Below are 21673 nucleotides of genomic sequence, written 5' to 3' on the forward strand. Positions count from 1 at the left end.
GACGGCCACCAATGGTACAGAGGCAGAACCAGTTTTCATCAGAAAACACAACAGACCTTCACTCGGGCCCCCATTGAGCTCTCACTTGACACAGGGGGAGTCATTAGTGGGCTGGGGTCAGTGGAATGTACGCTAGAGGGCGTCTGCCTCGGAACTGTCCTTAAGGTAACAAATTTGTAATAATTCGATGTGTAATTGTGGTGCCAAATGCTACTAAAATTGCTGCTGCAGGTGCAGTACGATGAACCACAGCCATACGCCGGACACGATCGTCTTCCCTCACAGTAGCACCACGTGACATTCCGGAGCCCGGTCTTCTTTCGACCTTACATTCCCGAGACCACCGCTGCCAACAGTCATATACAGTGGTTGCATTCCTGCCAAATCTTTCTGCAGGATCGCAGAAGGAACTTCTAGCTTCTCGAAGCCCTATTACAAGACCTCGTTCAAACTCAGGCAGGTCATGATAATGCCGTCTTTGTCACCTTAAAGGCATTTTAGACCAACATCAAGTCGCGACGTCCAGTCTCATAGGTAACTAACTCCCACGACCGTTACAACATGTATTTAAAGCAAACCCGATATACATCCTCATAGTGGCGCTACTAGCTCCACTGTTATGCGACTGGTGCGAAATGTGAATAGACATCATTCAACTTTCGTTTATGTCGCAGAATTCCTTCTTGTTCTTGCGATTTTTTTTCCATCAATGTAGGTTCCTACAGATTATGGAGGTTGGCAATGTGTTTCTTGGTGTTTCCATATTTCTGTCGCACTCCTGTATCTTCCTTCACGTAGAACATGGGGTCTTGCGAAAGTAAGCACTCGACTGTGTTGAGGACACCTCAGAAAGTAGCATCTAGTACGTAGCTCTTCCTGAGCCACGTGTGAATAGCATACGGCATTGGTTTAAGGAAGTGAGACACGACCGGTATTGTTATACGATATACTCAGATGTACCCCATAGTTTTGAGTGCTGGCCACAGGGATTGAAAGCTGCCTGGTAGCGTCACAGGCACTTGACGTGATAAAGCAAGCATGCAGGGTGAGTCAGGAGGAAAGGTACCTGACAGTGGTAGTGATTCTGAACAAAAAATTTCATAAAAACAAATGTGCCCTTCGTAACTGTTTCCGAGGAAACAAAGGAAAACAACGGGGAATATGACAAACGCAGGGGATAATAAATTAAACATTGTGATCTAACGTTTCGTTTAAAAATGTACATTTTCCTCGCTAAAGATGTTCTAAAGCCAACAGTAAATTGCAATGCATTTTCAACTTCTCGTGGTCAGCTGCTGTGTTGCTGATCTGAGCTTATTCTTACTGTCCTTCACTTGATCACAGGCACGTAAAATACACTCCTGGAAATTGAAATAAGAACACCGTGAATTCATTGTCCCAGGAAGGGGAAACTTTATTGACACATTCCTGGGGTCAGATACATCACATGATCACACTGACAGAACCACAGGCACATAGACACAGGCAACAGAGAATGCACAATGTCGGCACTAGTACAGTGTATATCCACCTTTCGCAGCAATGCAGGCTGCTATTCTCCCATGGAGACGATCGTAGAGATGCTGGATGTAGTCCTGTGGAACGGCTTGCCATGCCATTTCCACCTGGCGCCTCAGTTGGACCAGCGTTCGTGCTGGACGTGCAGACCGCGTGAGACGACGCTACATCCAGTCCCAAACATGCTCAATGGGGGACAGATCCGGAGATCTTGCTGGCCAGGGTAGTTGACTTACACCTTCTAGAGCACGTTGGGTGGCACGGGATACATGCGGACGTGCATTGTCCTGTTGGTACAGCAAGTTCCCTTGCCGGCCTAGGAATGGTAGAACGATGGGTTCGATGACGGTTTGGATGTACCGTGCACTATTCAGTGTCCCCTCGACGATCACCAGTGGTGTACGGCCAGTGTAGGAGATCGCTCCCCACACCATGATGCCGGGTGTTGGCCCTGTGTGCCTCGGTCGTATGCAGTCCTGATTGTGGCGCTCACCTGCACGGCGCCAAACACGCATACGACCATCATTGGCACCAAGGCCGAAGTGACTCTCATCGCTGAAGACGACACGTCTCCATTCGTCCCTCCATTCACGCCTGTCGCGACACCACTGGAGGCGGGCTGCACGATGTTGGGGCGTGAGCGGAAGACGGCCTAACGGTGTGCGGGACCGTAGCCCAGCTTCATGGAGACGGTTGCGAATGGTCCTCGCCGATACCCCAGGAGCAACAGCGTCCCTAATTTGCTGGGAAGTGGCGGTGCGGTCCCCTACGGCACTGCGTAGGATCCTACGGTCTTGGCGTGCATCCGTGCGTCGCTGCGGTCCGGTCCCAGGTCGACGGGCACGTGCACCTTCCGCCGACCACTGGCGACAACATCGATGTACTGTGGAGACCTCACGCCCCACGTGTTGAGCAATTCGGCGGTACGTCCACGCGGCCTCCCGCATGCCCACTATACGCCCTCGCTCAAAGTCCGTCAAGTGCACATACGGTTCACGTCCACGCTGTCGCGGCATGCTACCAGTGTTAAAGACTGCGATGGAGCTCCGTATGCCACGGCAAACTGGCTGACACTGACGGCGGCGGTGCACAAATGCTGCGCAGCTAGCGCCATTCGACGGCCAACACCGCGGTTCCTGGTGTGTCCGCTGTGCCGTGCGTGTGATCATTGCTTGTACAGCCCTCTCGCAGTGTCCGGAGCAAGTATGGTGGGTCTGACACACCGGTGTCAATGTGTTCTTTTTTCCATTTCCAGGAGTGTATGAGTCGAGAAATTTCTCCTTTGTGTACACTTTGCACTTTTAAATTTCGCTCTTAAGCAAACCCTACAAATAGTAATCTAATGGAATAAGAATGGATGTCCTCAGAGGACAAGACTCCAAAGCCATCGATGGAACGCCCAGGAAACGTGTCAGTGAGGTACTGTCCACTGAGCGTACGGAATGTGCAGAAGCTCCGAAGGGAAGTGCGCATTCAGATGTTCAGCAAAGACAACGATGGTTCAAACGGCTCTGAGCACTATGGGACTTAACTGCTACGGTCATCAGTCCCCTAGAACTTAGAACTACTTAAACCTAACTAACCTAAGGACAGCACACAACACCCAGCCATCACGAGGCAGAGAAAATCCCTGACCCCGCCGGGAATCGAACCCGGGAACCCGGGCGTGGGAAGCGAGAACGCTACCGCACGACCACGAGATGCGGGCAGCAAAGACAACGCATGTAGCCTAATGTCGCTTTGGTTGTATTGCGTGTGAAAGTGACAGACCTGGCTGAACCCTGAGATAGGAAGTTCTGAAATATTTAGTGAGGGTTGGAACGTGTATCGGAAAGATAGATTAGGCACCGTAGGTGGTGGTGTCTTCATTGCAGTTGACAAAAATATTGTGTCTACTGAGGTCGAAGTAGAGTGTGATTGTGAAGTTATCTGGACACGTTTTGCAGGGTTAGGGGAAATGAAGTTAATTGTGGGGTGTTATTACCGGCCACCAGGTTCCACCGTGACAGTTCTAGAATCATTCAAAGGGAACTTACATTCTGTATCGCAGAAGTACCCGGATCATGCTATATTAGTCGGAGGCGACTTCAACCTACCTAGTATAGACTGGGATGTCTATGGATTCATTACAGGTGGTACAGACAAGCCGTCGTGTGAATTACTTTTGAACACATCATCCGAAAAATGTCTTGAGCAGCTAAATCGACAGCCAACGCGTAATGGAAGTATTTTAGATCTGGTAGCCTCGAAGAACAGACTAGACCTCATCGACGGTGTCAGTGTTGAGACAGGGATTAGTGATCATGATGTTGTCATTACGACTATGGTTACGAAATTTAAAATGACGGTCAAGAAGGCTAGGAGAGTATTCTTACTAGAAAGAGCAGATACGCAGTTGTTAGCATCCCACTTAGTAAATGAATCGACTTCATTTACTTCCGGTACGACGGACGTGGAAGAATTATGGGCATATTTTAAACACATTGTAAATCACGCATTGGACAAGTGTGTGCCGAAAAAGTGGGTTACGGACGGAAAAGATCCACCGTGGTTTAACAGCGCAATTCGGAGAATGATCAGGAAGCAAAGGCAGTTGCACTCGCGATACAAGAAAGATCGGGAGAATGAGGACAGGCAATAGTTAGTAGAGATTCGTGCTGCTGTAAAAAGAGCGATGCGCGAAGCATTCAGCCACTACCACCGTCATACCTTAGCAAAAGATCTTGCTGAAAACCCAATGACATTCTGGTCTTACGTAAAATCGGTAAGCGGTCGAAGGCTTCCATCCAGTCACTCATTGATCAGTCTGGCCTGGCAACGGAAGACAGCAAAACGAAAGCTGAAATTTTAAATTTAGCATTTGAGAAATCTTTCACGCAGGAGGATCGTACAAACATACCGCCGTTTGAGTCTCGTACAGATTCCCGTATGCAGGACATAGTGATAGACATCCCTGGGGTTGTGAAGCAGCTGAATGGGTTGAAAATAAATACATCGCCAGGTCCTGATGAGATTCCACTTGGGTTTTACAGAGAGCACTCTACTGCACTGGCTCCTTACTTAGCTTCTATTTATCGCGAATCTCTTGCCCAACGTAAAGTCCCGAGCGACTGGAAAAAAGCGCAAGTGACGCCTGTATATAAGAAGGGTAGAAGGACGGATCCTCAAAATTACAGACCAATATCCTTAACATCGGTTTGTTGCAGGATTCTCGAACATATTCTCAGTTCGAATATAATGAATTTCCTTGAGATAGAGAAGTTGCTGTCCATGCATCAGCTTTAGAAAGCGTCGCTCCTGCGAAATGCATCTCGCCCTTTTTTCACATGATATCTTGCGAACCATAGATGAAGGGTATCAGACGGATGCCATATTCCTTGACTTCCGGAAAGCGTTTGACTCGGTGCCCCATTGCAGACTCCTGACTGAGGTACGAGCATATGAGATTGGTTCCCAAGTATGTGAGTGGCTCGAAGACTTTTTAAGTAATAGAACCCAGTACGTTGTCCTCGATGGTGAGTGTTCATCGGAGGTGAGGGTATCATCTGGAGTGCCCCAGGGAAGTGTGGTAGGTCCGCTGTTGTTTTCTATCTACATAAATGATGTTTTGGATAGGGTGGATAGCAATGTGCGGCTGTTTGCTGATGATGCTGTGGTGTACGGGAAGGTGTCAAAAAATGGTTCAAATGGCTCTGAACACTATGGGACTTAACAGCTGTGGTCATCAGTCCCCTAGAACTTAGAACCACTTAAACCTAACTAAACTAAGGACATCACACACATCCATGCCCGAGGCAGGATTCGAACCTGCGACCGTAGCAGTCGCGCGGTTCCGGACTGCGCGCCTAGAACCGCGAGACCGCCGCGGCGGGAAGGTGTCGCCGTTGAGTGACTGTAGGAGGATACAAGATGACTTGGACAGGATTTGTGATTGGTGTAAGGAATGGCAGCTAACTCTAAATATAGATAAATGCAAATTAATGCAGATGAATAGGAAAAAGAATCCCGTAATGTTCGAATACTCCATTAGTAGTGTAGCGCTTGACACAGTCACGTCGATTAAATATTTGGGCGTTACATTGCAGAGCGATATGAAGTGGGACAAGCATGTAATGGAAGTTGTGGGGAAGGCAGGTGGTCGTCTTCGGTTCATTGGTAGAATTTTGGGAAGATGTGGTTCATCTGTAAAGGAGACCGCTTCTAGAACGCTGGTGCGACCTATTCTTGAGTACAGCTCGAGCGTTTGGGATCCCTATCAGATCGAATTGAGGGAGGACATAGAAGCAATTCAGAGGCGGGCTGCTAGATTTGTTACTGGTAGGATTGATCATCACTCGAGTGTTACGGAAATGCTTCAGGAACTCGGGAAGTACTCTCTAGAGGACAGGAGGCGTTCTTTTCGTGAATCGCTACTGAGGAAATTTAGAGAACCAGCATTTGAGGCTGACGGCAGTACATGTTTACTGCCGTCAACTTACATTTCGCGGAAAGATCACAAAGATAAGATAAGAGAGATTAGGGCTCGTACCGAGGCATATAGGCAGTCATTTTTCCCTCGTTCTGTTTGGGAGTGGAACAGGGAGAGAAGATGCTAGTTGTGTTTCGAGGTACCCTCCGCCACGCACCGTATGCGGAGTATGTATGTAGATGTGGATGTAGATGTCGATGTAGAAAGCTCGTGATGGACATTCGACTGACGCCCATGATTTTCAAACTGGTTCCGCCTGACGACTGGAGTCTGGCAACTTGCCGAACATAAGTATATGTCGGGTTGCCGAAGTGGTAGGCGAAGCCATAGACATGGGAAGCCATAAAAGCGAAGGATAGTTGGAGAAATGACTAGTAATTGGTGCACTTGAAGGTAGATTGTCACTCTATCAGCTTGGTAATTGTTTCTGAGTTCTTCTTTCAGTGACCTGTAGTAACCCCGCCAACTTTTTCAAAAGAAATGGGCAGTGTACTTATTTTCGGTGTTTGTACGCGCAAGTCTCTGTCAGGAAACGTTCAAGAAGCTGTGGAAGCTTTATTCTGCCAGAGTTGGCTTTAAAACAAAAAAACACATCTCTGGGCAGGAACCGATAGAGAGCAGGCTCGCGAGCGGTCAAGGGGCACTTGTATTTTGGTTGCGCGAGGGTGACCCTGTGGGGTGTTGGTCCGCTCAGGTATACTTTAGCCCGACACTAATAGTTGCTGTGTTTCCTCTATGTATACTTCAGAGAGTTATCTACATGTTTTCACGGGACTGTCGTTTTCTTCATGCACTGCAGTAGCGTTTAACCTATTTTATTTCTTCTACAAAAACACGATTTAATGGTCTGATATCATTCCACCTTCTTTGTGTACCAAACTACGTGGCATTGGGTTATGCGCTATAAGACAAATAAAGCTTTTCGTATCTCTTGTATGTCCAATGAATCATGTTTCGTGTGCTTTCATATGCCAACAGTATGTTAATGTTTATTTCTCTAAACAGTGTCACGAAATTAAGAGCCGGCCGGTGTGGCCATGCGGTTAAAGGCGCTTCAGTCTGGAACAGCGTGACCGCTGCGGTCGCAGGTTCGAATCCTGCCTCGGGCATGGATGTGTGTGATGTCCTTAGGTTAGTTAGGTTTAATTAGTTCTAAGTTCTAGGCGACTGATGACCTCAGAAGTTAAGTCGCATAGTGCTCAGAGCCATTTGAACCATTTTTGAACGAAATTAAGAAGTTCAACCGACTATCAGATCTCAATCTTCCTTTCCATACCTGAACCACGTTTTATACTCTCGTACGTAACGTGATAACGTGATGTGTTCTTCACCCAAATTTAGTGTTAATGGTTCGATCTCTTTTTTTAATGTATGTCTTGTTATTGAGCTCATGTTTCGTATTCAGTGTGTGCGTTATCCACACAACAAATTTTATTTCGAAATGATGGACAGAGGGCTGCAATATATAGGTTGTCCCAGGAGCAATGGTCAATATTTAGGAGTATGACAGGAACGATCATCGAAGCAAATGTATAGTAAACACAGGCTGTAAAATGCATACCTTAAGAGCTATGAGCACTCTTCCATCTTAGCTACTGTGAAACATCTATTACTAGAACGCTATCCCGGACTCCGAAATCCTGTATCAGTTGGAGCTAGGGCAAAAAAATTCGATTTTTAATATTTCATGTAATAACTGGCCGAATGTAGAAATTTAAAATGCTGTCATAAACTACTCTTTAAGGGGTGAACCTTTGTTAAAGGTTTGACACAATAAGACTAGTATTACACCTAGAATACATGGACTTTATCCATCCAGTATTTGAGAACGGGAACGCTTCGCGACTTCCAACAAACTTTAGACGTAATTACAGACCCTTAAGAAAATTTTTTCGCTGTTCATGTACTCAGACAGCAGCATCAGGCATGACATTTTATTACGTCTTTACTACTAATTCTATTCACACCAAACTTCTCGCACAGTATTCAAATATATTACTGAATCTACTTGGAAAGTTATAACATTATGCGACAAATAATTCCGAAGATATAATGTCGAAAAGAGTTACATGCGTGAAAAATAACCATGTGCTTAAAATGTCGCGCAGTAAAAGTTCAATATCAGGCACGCGTTTTAATTTATTACTTCTTTTCTACTAACCATTCGCAATACACTTTGCAGATAATCTGCCTACGAGGATTGTCCAGAAAGTAAGTTCCTATCGGTCGCTAAATGGAAACCACAGTGAAAATCACAAATATTTCATTTCCAAGAGTTAGCTACACTTTCCAGATACATCTATACATAGGCGCCGCTCCAGCTTAGGCATTTGTCGGATCGTTATGCCAAATTTCCATCACCATCGTCATAGAAGGCAGCCGCCTGTGCTTTCCGATAATTGTCTACGCTGGTCTGTAGCGCGTAGCCTGCACCCAAGTGTTGTTTTCGTATCCATCGTTTCATGTGAACATAGATGATACTCAGGACGAGTCAATTAGGGCTGTGTTGTGGGTGATCGAACACTTCCCATAGAAAGGGCTGCAGGAGCGTCTTCACTACCCCTCTAGAGTGCAGCTGAGAATTGCCATAAAGAAGGAAGTGCGTGGCGGTCGTGTTAGGTGGGCTGCATTCATTAAGGCGAAGACTCCCAGTGGGCCCTCCTACTTGGAGGAAGAAATCGTTGTTCTAGGCACGATTACTCACTCAAAGTGCGCTCACAACTGAAAAGAGCGTCTTGATGCGATCGACGGTCATACTGGAGACACTGCCCAACACATCTGTGCAAAGATTCATCGGGTTTTCACCGTGGTGCCCATTTCGCGACCGATCGGAACTTACTTTCTGAACAACCCTCGTATATCGCTGAAAGTATCTGAAAAATTATAGCATGGTACAACACACAGTTCAGGAGATACGATGTCATAAACATTGAAAAACATGAAAAATTAGCATTTGCTTAAAATGGAGCTTAAAGTACCCTATTTGTATTCATTCAGTGTGTCATAATGAAAGCAGTCAGTGACACCCAACAGACTTTAAGCAAAATTTCAGATCTTTCCTAAACTTCCCTCTCTCAAACGCTTAAAGACAAACATTTAAGAGATTAACCGATTTGTGACGTAATCAGCAAAGGCCTTGCCGCAGTGGATATAGCATTTCCCGTGAGATCATCGAAGTTAAGCGCTGTCGGGCTTGGTTGGCACTTGGATGGGTGACCATCAGGCCGCCATGCGCTGTTGCCATTTTTGGGGTTGCACTCAGCCTCGTGATGCCAGTTGAGGAGCTACTCGACCGAATAGTAGCGGCTTCGGTCAAGAATACCATCGTAACGACCGGGAGAGCGGTGTACTGACCCCACGCCCCTCCCATCTGCATCCTCCACTGAGGATGACACGGCGGCCGGATGGTCCCGGTAGGCCACTGGTGGCCTGAAGACTGAGTAACGTAATCAGACTTTTCAAGTCGTTTGATAGATGGGAGTTAGATTCTTTACAGAATCGGTGGGCTTTGAAACGTGTGCCTTAAGAGGTGTGAGCACTTCTGCAGTTTCAGTATGTGTAGAATAAATCCCTTCTGCTTCAAACTCTTTTTTCCGTTTTCTGCTAGGTAATAGTATTGAATAAAACAAGAGAAAATGGCAGAAAACAGAGCTGTAAAGCTGTAACTTAGGGGCGATGAGCACTTGTTCATCTTCGCTACTATGAAACATGTCTCTTCTACTAAGCTAGTGCTCATAGCTGTTAAGGTATGCATTTTATTGTGTTTGGAGTTGCGCTCTGTCAACCTTACGTTCCGGTAGTTCTTGTACAGTACATTGTAAGAGGTCCATGATTAAGAAATTCGTTGCTAGCGCACTCGAGCAGATGTAATTTCGATGGATTGCTCAAGCGCTGCCTGCGATATGTAAGGTATAAGAGAATCTCAGACCAGAGAGCAGTGTTGTATGCAGTAGGAACTGTGTGGTAGTTGGAGTAAGTAGTTGCTAGCGAGCAGTCGTGTGTGTGGAGTTGGCTGGGCCGGTCGTGGGAGCGATGGCGGTGCCTGAGCGGTATAATATAAAGTAAAAGCAGCCTCGCGCATATGTAGTATTGTTATATCAAGTCCCATGTAAATGTTTTAAAAAAAATCTCTTAGTAATAATCTTTCTCATAAAAAGTAGCTTTTGACAATCACTCATTTCTATTTAAAGATTTTACTAATTTCTCCAATCCTTGGTCATCCTGATTATTGTAAAGAAAAATCAGTTCTTTCTTTTTATACATGGCAAATCTATCGGCCAGCATTGCACTGAGCTGTGCCAGAAAAATTTCTTATAGGAGCAGATATATACGCGTTATCCGGCGACGTAATTGAGGTAAGATTTTTCAATTTATTCAGAACGAATTTTCAGGGCCATGAGGCAGCACTGCTGACGTCCAAAATTTACCAGTTTAAATTCACAGTCAATTATTGAAAGGTTATTTAAGTGAATCGCAATTTAATTGAGAGGTTAGTCACATTGTATTATTGGTAGGTTATGGAAGTTATCTGTTGGGCAGCTACACTGAATGAAATAAATAATTATATTGTTTTTACTGTTGGGAGGTTACGGAAACTATTTTGTGGCGGGTTACACTAAATGTGAATATTATTCATATTATTTTATTGTGGAGAGGTTACAACATCAATGACATAGTAAATGGTAGGATTTCCGGAATTATTAATAACATTGGTAGGGAAAGAAATATAAAGGAACATGTGAGAGGGAAAGTGGGAGCTGACAACTTCCCTTTGTTTTTTATTTGTTTGTTTTGCACATAATTAGAAAAAAATGGTTCAAATGGCTCTGAGCACTATGGGACTTAACATCTATGGTCATCAGTCCCCTAGAACTTGCAACTACTTAAACCTAACTAACCTAAGGACAACACACAACACCCAGCCATCACGAGGCAGAGAAAATCACTGCCCCCGCCGGGAATCGAACCCGGGAACCCGGGCGTGGGAAGCGGGAACGCTACCGCACGACCACGAGATGCGGGCACATAATTAGAACCGCAGATCAGTGTGTGTTAGTCCATTGTGTATTTTATATACTTAAGAAATACAAATTGCATTTTATAAGCAATAGTAATTAGTTGATCGCGTAACTTCTGCGTTTTTATCCAAACAAAGAAATTATTTTTTATGCAAGTGCAGTATACATGCACAAACATAAAAAATCTTTATAAATGTTGTTGTTATTTTGTACTCAGTAGAACGTTCATCATCTTGGTCAAAGGCAAGATTTCCTGTTATTATTCAAAAGTGTGAAAGTTATTTATGAATAACAGAAACTACTGAAGCGATGTTTGGTATATTTTTGCTTTGCGTTTTTTTTCTTTAATTTTAGCTTTGGGAATTGCGCTTTCTATAGCTAAATGATAAAGCTCACTTTTTTTATTTATACTACATAGTTTCTGTCTTTAGTCTTACACATCAGCACTTATCACATAAAACCTAAATTAAATACTGATAATTTCAATTTTTCTATACATACTGTTTAATTTTAAGTAACAGACAGGAGGATAACTATATAAAAAAATATTCTGTAGGTCATGCAGCTCTCTATATATCTTCAGTTTCTAGACGGTTCACTATTCTGGGTCTAGGGGAATCTAGCAAGACACTGATCGCATATGCAAACAAAGGGATCGAAATGAGGTAACACCTGATAGGTATGCAACACACCTAACATACAGGTAATGCAGTTACGATCTCAACTGCCCAGGGCTACAAGGAAAACTACGTCTACGCTTCTCTATAACAGACTACGGCAGCCTACGGTATACAACTCCATTTGTGTTTGTCACGATCTCTGACTAGTTAAAGCGGGCGATTTACGATACTACCCTGTCCATGATTTGGCAGGCCGCTGCGCTCTGGTTTCTGAGAGGACGCAGTGGCGTGTTGCGACACTCTGGCCGCTCGTGATTCGCCGTGTGAGGGTGTCGAGGCCATCCGCCCCGGCTTGTACTGGGTACGGCGTGAGCACGCGTCGGCTCATCCGGCACAGCGCTTTGTCGGCCCGGCCGGCCGCGATAATCACAGGCCTGCCTCCGCTCCCCTCTGTACTCTGTGCGCTGCCTCGTCGCGCTTCAAGGGACACCGCTGCCCTCTGAGGCTCAACTAGTCAGGCGTGTCATGTGCCGACTTGTCCTCATGTCCACAGCAAGTATCACTTCCACTGTTTCTTTGCTATAATATCATTTACACCCCGATTAAAGTAGATACCACTAGATCCTTTATTTATAACTTGACATCACGTAAAAGCCTATCGACAACTATAGCTTCCGAATTAACAAAAGTCTTTTTATTGTGTCAATTGACTGAACGTTGAAGCAAAATGGGAAATATGAAACATCATATGCGTCAATGATTATATACTTTTCCCGGGTTCGATTCCCGGCGGGGTCAGGGATTTTCTCTGCCTCGTGATTTCTGGGTGTTATGTGATGTCCTTAGGTTAGTTAGGTTTAAGTAGTTCTAAGTTCTAGGGGACTGATGACCATAGATGTTAAGTCCCATAGTGCTCAGAGCCATTTGAACCATTTTTTTGATTATATACTTGCCTTAGTCGTCAAAAAATTCTCTCTACATTTTCGCGACCAAGACAAGTTCAAAATGGTTCAAATGGCTCTGAGCACTATGGGACTTAACATCTGAGGTCATCAGTCCTTAGAACTTAGAACGACTTAAACCTAACTAAACTAAGGACATCACAAACATCCATGCCCGAGGCAGGATTCGAACCTGCGACCGTAGCGGTCTAGCGGTTCCAGACTGCAGCGCCTTTAACCGCACGGCCACTTCGGCCGGCAAGAAAAGTGGAAGATACAAGTTGTTTTAGTGGACAAATTTTAAATAATCACTTAATAACAGAAACCAAATCTGAACTTTACACCTAAGTGTAAGAGTGATTTCGACCTGGCTGGTCACAACAATTTGATCTCGAAATGTATTTGATCTTATAACTGGTACCAAAACATGTAGCTGTAATATCTCATACACCTATATACAAAAAAAAGAAACAACTAACAAATCTCAGGCATACATATTCTATTAAGCCACAGTGATTCATCAAAAGTGATTACAAAACATAGTGGTTAATGATCAGTGTTAATCGTGAAAGACATTAACGAATAACAAGCAAATTCTTTAAAACAAATGTTCTGAAAAAACGCCACATGAGAGAACACACATCAGTTAATTTAATACATCTCTAAATCTTTCTATAATAATGAAACAACTTAATAGAACCAGATGGTGGTACCCCGAGATCCGTATTTACCGAACCATCTGTTCGGTAATCTCAGCGCTACTAAACATCTCTATAAATTATGGGAGTCCTTTGCTGCACTTAAAACACATGATTACATACATAAGTAAACAGACGACAAACTACACTTAACACTAATTTTAACAAACGAGAACGAAGCTTGATACGGCATAACAGGCCTCCTCACTTATACGAGAAACCCACAAAATGACATATGCAGTTTAACAAGGACACTAGCTCATGTACGGTACGCAACACTAACACAACTTAATGAGCGACAATAACATGATGTAAGAGGGAGCCAAAAAACCCAAAAAACAAACGGCATTTAACCACAAGGACCGACAGAACAACGTCGCTCACATACATGATCGACTGATCGACAGACGAAGAGAATAGAGAAAGTACCTATGAGGATACTGAACGAGTAATTCGCTACGTAAAGGAGGATGAAAACCTAATAGCCATCGGGAACTGGAATGTGGATTTAGGGTAACGAGGGAATAGAGGCTTGATACTAGGAAGGTGAGAGGAGAAATGCTAATTGAGGTCTTCAATCAATTTCAGCTAATAATAGTGAATACTCTGTTCACCAATCACAAGGGGAGGAGGTATATCTGGAAAAGGCTGGGAGATACGGGAAGATTTCAGTTAGATTACGTATGGTGAGACAGAGATTCCGAAATCAGATCTTGGATTGTAAGGCGTACCAAGGAGCAGATATAAGCTCAGATCACAATTTCATAGTGATTAAGAGTAGTCACGTTCAAGAGACTGGTAAGGAAGAATCAGTACCCAAAGAAGTGAGGTACCGAAGTACAAAAGAATGAATAGATACGCTTGAAGTTCTCCAAGGCTAAATAACGAATAGCTCAGTAGGCAGTTCAGTTGAAGAGGAATGGACATCTCTCAAAAAGGGTAATCACAGAATTTGGAAAGGAAAACATAGGCACAGAAAAGGTAACTGTGAAGAACCAAGGGTAACATAGGGAATACTTCAGTTGATCAATGAAAGAAGGAAGTACAAGAAAGCTCAGAGAAATACAGCAATACAGAAAGCAGTAAAATAAACAGCTGAGGAGTAAAATAAACAGGAAGTGTGGGCAAGCTAAGGCAAAATTGCTGCGTCCAAAATGTGAAAAAATCGAAAAAGAAATGATTGTCAGGACGGTCTCACCATATAGAAAAGTCAAAACAACTTCGGCGAAATTAAAAGCAAGGGTAGCCGCACGGTCTAACACGCTGCTTCCAGAGCAGGAAGGCGTGGCGGTCCCCAGTACGAATCCGCCCAAAGGATTAATGTCGACGTCCGGTGTGCCGGCTAGCCTGTGGGTGGTTTTTAAGGCAGTTTTCCTCAGCGAAAGCGGACTGGTTTCCCTTATTCCCCCTCAACTACGCTGTGTCAGTGATTGCTGCACCAACACCTTTTCCATATACGTGTACATCATAATTGTTCTATCCAAGCAAACATTTAGGGTTTCACCACTCGTCTGGTGCGTGACGTTCGCGAGGGGGGGTGGGGTCAGGAGGGGTCCACTGTGGGCCAAACTGCACAATAACCCTGGGTTCGGTTTGGGGCGGTGGTGGGGTGGGTGGACTGCTGTGGCCTGTTGTGGGGTTGTGAACCACTGAGTGCTACGGCGTGACGAAGCCTCTCCATCGTTTCTAGGTCCCCAGTTTAATACATACATACATACAAGGGGTACATCATTAAGACTGCAGTGGCAATTCCACTGTTAAATGCAGAGGAGAGAGCTGATATGTGGAAAAAATACATTGAAGGCCTCCATGAAGGGAAAGACCTGTCTGTTGATGTGGTAGTAGGAGAAACAGGATATAGAGGAGATAGGGGATCCAGTATTAGAATCAGAATTTAAAAGAGCTTCGGAAGACTTAAGATCGAATGAGGTAGAAGGGATCGATAACATTCCATCGGAATTTTTAAAATCATTGTGGGCAGTGGTAGCAAAATGATTGTTCACGTTGGTATGCAGACTGTAAGAGTCTAGCGATATACCATCTGACTTTCAGAAATACATCATCCACACTATTCCGAAGATAACAAGCACATAAAAGTGCGAAAATTATTGCACAATCGGCTTGACAAGTCATGCATCCAAGTTGCTGACGAAAATAATTCACAGAAGAATGGAAAAGAAAATTATGGATCCGTTAGACAATAATCAGTTCGGATTTAGGAAAGATGAAGGCACCAGAGAGACTATTCTGACGTTGCTGTTGATAATGGGGGCAAGACTAAAGAAAAATCAAGACACGTTCATAGGATTTTTCTACTTGGAAAAAGACTTCCACAATGTCAAATAGTGGAAGATGCTCGAAATTCTGAGGAAAATAGGGGTAAGCTCTAGGGAAGGACGGGTAGTATATAATATGTACAAGAGCCTAGAGGGAATAATGAGAGTGGAAGACCAAGAACGATGCTGCCGTTCGTAGTAATAAAAATGACATTCACAGGAAGTCAGAATCGACGAGATACCAGTGACGAGCACTCCTACGAGAACATGCTTCCAGGACGACTTGTCATTCCCACAGATATTACGCTGCTGTCTGGTTCTCCATGACCCTTCCAAACATTAGTAAGAAGTTCGAACATTTTCCTGCCGGTGACAGCTATTATTACACAAATTAGCGCTAGCATTTGCTACATTTGGCAATGATAGAGGCTACAGGTACATACGAAAAAACGTATAAGTAGAGATGGGAAGCAGTGCTGTAATAGATCTCCAGATTTCTTCATCTGCACTGAGTGATCAGGTAGTTTTGGAGAAACTGCTATCGACGTGGTGCCTCTGTGCATTGTGCAAGACGCGCTGGACAGACGAGTGGTAACTGCAGCTCCTGCACGCTGCGATGCGTCGCAGGCAGCGGAGTGCCGCCAAGGAGGGAGGCGGACCGCCCGAGTGAGTTGTTGGCTGCTTACTTATTCATTCATCATCTGCCGGCAGCGCCCCCGGCGGCCGTGTGTTACATTACCCCACCTCCGCCACAGCCTACAGCCAGTGCCCCCCACCCTGGAGCACTCGTCCCCGCCCACGCCCCCCTTCCACCACTCCCGCGCTCCCAGGAGGGGACACAGTGCCACCCGCCTCGCGCTGATCCTAATTATTTCATTACTAACCACTTTGCAAGTTCAGCAGCGGCCGTTAACTGATAGATCTAATTCGCTTCAAGCAAGAGAGGTTAGAAATTAACAGCAGTCCGTCGACAAGGAGGTCATTAGGGGCAACGTACTTACCACAGTTGGACCCCTGGCACTTTCAAATGCAGTAGCACCGTCACTGTTCATGTGTATAGGGGGTGTCGTTAAAGTCCTGCTATCATTTCAAAAAGCATAACTTTTCAATTACACTGCTGGCCATTAAAACTGCTACACCAAGAAGAAATGCAGATGATAAACGGGTATTCATTGGACAAATATATTGTACTACAAATGACATGTGATTACATTTTCACGCAATTTGGATGCATAGATCCTGAGAAATCTGTACCCAGAATAACCACCTCTGGCCGTAATAACGGCCTTGATACGCCTGGGCATTGAGTCAAACAGAGCTTGGATGGCGTGTACAGGTACAGCTGCCCATGCAGCTTCAACGTGATACTACAGTTCATCAAGAGTAGTGACTGGCGTATTGTGACGAGCCAGTTGCTCGGCCACCATTAACCAGACGTTTTCAGTTGGTGAGAGATCTGGAGAATGTACTGGCCAGGGCAGCAGTCGAACATTTTCTGTATCCAGAAAGGCCCGTACAGGATCTGCAACAGCGGTCGTGCATTATCCTGCTGAAATGTAGAGTTTCGCAGGGATCGAATGAAGGGTAGAGCCACGGGTCGTAACACATCTGAAATGTAACGTCCACTGTTCAAAGTGCCGTCAGTGCGAACAAGAGGTGACCGAGACGTGTAACCAATGGCACCCCATACCATCACGCTGAGTGATACGCCAGTATCGCGATGACGAATTCACGCTTCCAATGTGCGGTCACCGCGATGTCGCCAAACACGGATGCGACCATCATGATGCTGTAATAAGAACCTGGATTCATCCGAAAAACTGACGTTTTGTCATTCGTGCACCCAGGTTCGTCGATGAGTACACCATAGCAGGCGCTCCTGTCTGTGATGCAGCGTCAAGGGTAACCGCAGCCGTGGTCTCCGAGCTGAAGTCCATGCTGCTGCAAATGTCGTCGAACTGTTCGTGCAGATGGTTGTTGTCTTGCAAACATCCCCATCTGTTGACTCAGGGATCGGTACGTGGCTGCACGATCCTTTACAGCCATGCGGATAAGCTTTCCTCATGTCAGCACGTTGTAGGTGTCGCCACCGGCGCCAACTTTGTGTGAATGCTCTGAAAAGCTAATCATTTGCATATCACAGCATCTTCTTCGTTTCGGTTAAATTTCGCGGCTGTAGCACGTCATCTTCGTGGTGTAGCAATTTTAATGCTCAGTAGTGTATTATAGATAGAGTATCACCGTTTGTTGTAATGGTTTAGTACCTATCAAAGCTTTTTTCCTTTGTTCTTTGTTGCCGACTTGTTTCGGAGTGAATTGGTAGTCTGGCATTGATGCCTGGGAGTCCCTATCTGGGGAAGTTCGCCGAGTTGCTAGTCTTTTCACGTGACGCCACACTGGGCAACTGGCGTGTCGATGATGACGATGAAGTGATGGTGAGGACAACAAATGCACCATACCCGAACGAAGAAGGTCTCCGACCCGACTGAGACTCGAACCCAGCCCTGCCGCATGGCAGTCAGACGTGCTGACTAACATTTTTTACCTATTTTTACGTGGACCCTAACTTTTCTTGCGGGCCTTTCTCCTTATCTAAGTTTAATCTCCACTTTTACCCTGTCATAAAAAATTGAAATGTCCCTCTTCAGGCGTTGCGCCTAACTATTCTCAAAAATTCTCCCAAGGCGATAGGTTCCATGGGTCTACAATTGTTATATTTATTTATTTTTTACATCATTATAATTAGTAAATTTGCGCAAATAAAAATTCTATAAAACAGCATATTACAAACAAAAGAGTTTCAAAGCATAAACTAAATTAATTTCTTATATTGCTTGCGCTACTTCACCTAAAAGAACTTTTCCTAAATAAATGGTGCAACTGGAGTTTTCCTGTCCACTGCCACTGGCGTTTCGTACCTCCAACAGTTCCGTCTAAAATATCTACAACAGACTCATGCTGTATTGCTAATGCCTCAGTGACTGCAGCGTTCCATGAATCAGGCAGTATCTTTCCTTCCTCACTACTTGCGATGCAGGTCGTCCTGTATTCGATGTTGTGTTGTGTGGGACGTCACACTGAGCGTGGCACTCGCCAAATTGTAGGGCGGGGGTGGTGGGGATGGGGTTACGAAAGCGTTGCGTAAATAATTTGCAAAGAGCGTACGGTACCTCGGTGTTTGTTCAAAAGCCCTGTGAGCGCTTTGTAGGTGCCACCAGTAATCAAGCCCCTCTTTCTCCCCTTCGCCGAAGATTTACTTGATGGTCATATCACTCAGATAAGGAGGCGGACATTGGAGTGCATCAAAATGGTGCAGCGTGTCATAGGGTATGCAGAATTCTAAACTGTGACCAACGATACTGGTGCGAGCACGGGGCTCACAACCCGAACCACACGCCACTGTTAAACACTAATGAAGGACTGGGTCCCTTACTTCGATTACACATAATTCATTAAGGTCAATCCAACACATTTATTTCAAATAACATAAATGAAGTTACATCTGAATCTGACATTAAACAGGAATAAAAAAAAATTCAAGAACAGCTGATCTAATGCGTGAAGCGCGAGTTAAGCCAATAACCAGATAAACTGAACAATTTACCGTAATTCAAAGAAAGAGAAAAACAAAATTGAATCAATACACCCCACTGAAAAATATCCAAATACCTTACAATACTACTCAAAGAATAAACTGAAGTGGGGAGCAGTCTTTCACCCAACATAACACTTCAAAATGAGTTCAATAACACAGCTGCGTGCCCCACAAAACAGCAAGACATTACATACACTTCATTTGACAAATACTCATTAACATTACGCCCCTCCTGTTTGAACTGCAGTATCCCAAGGAAACGGGCGCTTATTCTGAAAGAACATTTTTTATATATATGTTTAAATTACAGCATTAAGGAATTCCAAATCTTTCCCCTTTCTAGGCGGAGGCTGAGCCAGAAACACGGAATGCCACAAAAACACAGTTTTGCTGTGAAATCTTACAGGACACCCGGAAGCAGTAACAGACAAGGGGTCGGCACCCACAAATAACACAGGCTAAGAGTCAGGCTGGGAGCACATCCTACGAGAACTTGTTCACACTATGCTCACCACAAACTGTAGAAATTCCGGCCGAACATCCGCTTGCGGTGGCTGCCTGAAGGACGAAGCAACCAACAGGCCCACACCGTGCTTCACCTCAATTTGTACAAACATCTAGGCCAACACCAACTCCGGACTCCGCTCTCACTGCCAGGTTTGGCACATTTTATATCAAATGCTTTCCAGGCAACCAGTAACCGACGCGGGAGTTTCACGATTAGCAAACAGGCCCAGCGTAACAGACATCACACATGTGCTTACGCCCGAGCCACAACTCCGCCAGTCTCACCGGCCGTCCCAAACTGACTGCCTCTCGCCGTCCCGCGCGCCACAGCCGAAAATGCAAAGATGCTCATGCCCAGGGACGCGCCAAAGATAACAAGCCGATCGCTGATGATCGACCAGCGATCTGGCTCAGGTACTGCGGTGTTATTGACGCCAGTATGGGAGAGCAAAAACCAAGTGTAACGAGGTGCCTCAAAAACGTTAAGGAGGCCTATAGCTCGTGATAGGTGCATCAAAGGGCCCCATGCTCTTCTGATAACACGCCATTAGGTTTCTTTTTGTGGGGTTACGTCAAAGGTCGAATGCAGTCAATGACATTGCTACCATTCGTGCACGAATTATTGGAGCAATCAGAACTGTCAGAGCTGCAATGCTGACCCGTAGATGAGCAAAACTCGAATATCACCCTGATGTTCTGCAAACAATGAGTGGAGCGCACACTGAAATTCTGACATTGTTTCGAAATCATGGTGGCACTTTAAGGAGACCCTGTACATTAAAGAGTAAGCAAATAGCATTAGTTGCATGCTCAGGATTTTTGCAGAGAAAGAAATTACCTATGCGGAATTACTGTCTGATAAAAACTACCGTAAGAAACTTCGACTGCATTCTTACAATGCGAAATCGTTCCTACAATTCGTGTATAGGGAATGAGTTACATCATTTTTAAATCTTCGTTCTGTGGCAAAATAAATGTCTGTTAATTATCATATCTTCTAAATGACATTTTTTTACGTTTTTTACTTGCACAAGCGTTTTCGTTCTTTATTATCTAATGTAACTGAAAAAGGAAATTTTGCAATGAACACATAGTGTGTAGTGGGGCGAACACTCTGTTGTAGAAATAATTCAGAAGCCAAGATTGCTTAAATATTGTTAACTGGTTAACCGGTCTCAACACACTAAAGGTGCCATCATCGGATCTGAATGTAGATTAACATTTATAAACAATTTCTATATAGCGATACATGGGGCAGACCAACTGATATAAAATCATTGTCACAAAATATAAGAAACAACTGCTCTCCTGGTCATTCTTTTCCATGATGTATCTAAAACCGAAGTCACATGATAAAACAATTTGGTACATGACCGCTGCTCGGCTGACAGCGGTCGGCATCACATTGCCCTACTCCGCGCAGGTGTCACTGCTGCGATTCCAGTGGTTCTAGTGAACCTGTGGTTCTAGTGGAGTAGGGCAATGTGATGCCGACCGCTGTCAGCCGAGCAGCGGTCATGTACCAAATTGTTTCATCATGTGACTTCGGTTTTACGTATTTCATGGAAAAGAATGACCAGGAGAGCAGTTGTTTCTTAATTTTTGTGACAATGATTTTATATCAGCTGGTCTGCCTTATGCATCGTTATATAGAAATGGTTTATAAATGTTAACCTACATTCAGATCCGATGATGTCACCTTTAGTGTGTTGAAACCGGTTAACCAGTAAACAATATTTAAGCATATATCGAGCGTTGAGTAGGGTCCTTTCCAGAAACACCAAAGGTGAACGACAGTTCAAGCTTATCGCACCCCTGACCATAAGACCTGGGGTGGAACCAGTGTGTCTTGGACAAACGCACTCTACAGGTCGGTGCTAACAAGGTCTACGTCGTAAATGCAAACGATTATTAATTGCGCGCAGTCAGAATCTGTTTTCATCGCTGAAGTCCAAGGCGCGCCATTCCATCTTCCAAATGATCCTCTGACGGCACTAGTCGAGTCGTACATGTCGATGCTATGGCTTCTCTG

The sequence above is a fragment of the Schistocerca piceifrons genome, chromosome 2 (assembly GCF_021461385.2).
Source record: "Schistocerca piceifrons isolate TAMUIC-IGC-003096 chromosome 2, iqSchPice1.1, whole genome shotgun sequence".
Taxonomy (NCBI): Eukaryota; Metazoa; Arthropoda; class Insecta; order Orthoptera; family Acrididae; genus Schistocerca; species Schistocerca piceifrons.